Genomic DNA, 1,971 nt, shown 5'->3' on the forward strand with positions numbered 1-1,971 from the left:
TTGAAACTGTATTCATGGGCTGTTAGCTCTGTTAGGAGTGTATCTTACTGGCTTTATCCAGCATTCAGCACTCAGTATGCACAATAAAGAGCTGCTTTGTAACTTATGCAATATTGGACATGAAGAAATTAATCAGGACTTCTCCAGAATTCTCCAATCATCTGAAATGAATCTGTAATTCTCAGCAATTAGTAATTCTCTGGCAAACTACATCCATATGCCAAATCCAGCCACCTGCCTATTTTTATAAAGTTTTATTGGAACACAGCCATGCTCATTTATCCACATGTTATCTATGGTGGCTTTCACACTACAAAGGCAGGGTTGGAATGCAAGGACTGAAATATTTACCATCTAGCCATTTATGGAAAACTACCAACCCCTGCTCCAAAAGAAGCATAGATAAATTGAACTGTTGCAGTTCAAGCTCTCCAAGAAGTAGACTGTGAGAAAGAGTGCAGGGTTCAGGATGTTAAGTAGGGGATGCCTCTGGGATCCACACATCTGGAGCAGAGAGAAAGGTAGCAGAAGTGGGCACAGAGAGAAATCCAACTGCAATATGGGTCCAGCAGCCTCAGCTGACTCCAGAAGGAACACAGGAGCAAATAACCCTTCAGAGTTGGCCTGAATGGGCCCAAGTAGCTGCACTTTTACCCTCTGCCTTAATTGGTCATTGGAAGTGGGCTATCCCCAGGAATGATGTGCCTTTGGGTGAGGCAGCTGTCAAAGGGGCTGACTGCTCAAGGTTGTCTACTGACATCAATCCTAGAACCAAGGGTAACAAATCCTCCCCCCAAGGAAACCTTAGGGGCATATCTTCATGCCCAGCACAGCCACCCAAGCTTTTTTTTTTTTTAATATGGAACACTTCACAAATTTACATCTCACCCTTGTGCAAGGCCATGCTAATATTCTCTGTATTGTTCCAATGTTAGTAAATGTGCTGTTGAAGCGAGAACCACCCAAGTTTTTTTTAAGTTTTCCTCCCATTTACAATTGTACCAAAAACTGTAAGATACCCAGGAATAACCCTAACCAAAGAGGTAAAAGATATGTGTGTTTAAAACTATAGAAAAGTTATGAAAGAAACTGATGAGGACACAAAGAAATGGAAAAACATTCCATGCTCATGGATTGGAAGAACAAATATTGTTAAAACGTCGATACTACCCAAAAGCAATCTACAAATTCAAAGCAATCCATATCAAAATAACATCACCTGTCTTCACAGAGCTAGAATAAACCATTCTAAAATTTGTATGGAACCAGAAAAGACCCCAAATAGCCAAAGTAATGTTGAAAAGGAAAACCAAAGCTGGAGGCATCACAATTCCAGACTTTAAGCTGTATTACAAAGCTGTAATCATCAAGAGAGTGTGTGTGCACAAACACACACACACACATAGATCAATGGAATAGAATAGAGAACCCAGAAATGGACCCACAAATGTATGGCCAGCTAATCTTCAACAAAGCAGGAAAGAACATCGAATGGAAAAAAAAAAACCCATCTCTTCAGCAAATGGTGCTGGGAAAACTGGACAGCTACATGCAGAAGAATTAGGCTAGACCACTTTCTTACACCTTACACAAAAATAAATTTAAAATGGATGAAGAACCTGAATGTGAAGCAGGAAACCGTTAAAATCCAACAGGAAAAAAGAGACAGAAGTCTTTTTGACCTCAGCCACAGCAACTTCTTACTAGACATGTCTCTGCAGGCATGGGAAACAAAAGCAAAAATGAACTATTGCAACTTCATCAAGATGAAAAGCTTCTACACAGCAAACAATCAGCAAAACTAGAAGGCAACTGACAGAATGGAAGAGGATATTTGCAAATGACATATCAGAAAAAGAGTTAGTATCCAAAATCTATAAAGAACTTATCAAACTCAACACCCCAAAACAAACAATACAGTGAAGAACCATCTATGGATATGGGGGTGTCATCAGTGAGATACAAAGTCAA

General features: G+C 39.8%; 1 non-coding gene across 1 annotated transcript; it reads right to left on the reverse strand.

The window, feature by feature from the left end:
* Nucleotides 1-853: 853 nt before the first annotated feature.
* On the reverse strand, nt 854-959 carry LOC128776279 (U6 spliceosomal RNA). Its single transcript, XR_008421366.1, has one exon. It is a non-coding gene; the product is annotated as a U6 spliceosomal RNA (small nuclear RNA).
* Between the last annotated feature and the right edge of the window lie 1,012 nt (nt 960-1,971).

The sequence above is a fragment of the Panthera pardus genome, unplaced genomic scaffold, assembly GCF_024362965.1.
Source record: "Panthera pardus isolate Hobbes unplaced genomic scaffold, ASM2436296v1 HiC_scaffold_12, whole genome shotgun sequence".
In the NCBI taxonomy this organism is placed as follows: Eukaryota; Metazoa; Chordata; class Mammalia; order Carnivora; family Felidae; genus Panthera; species Panthera pardus.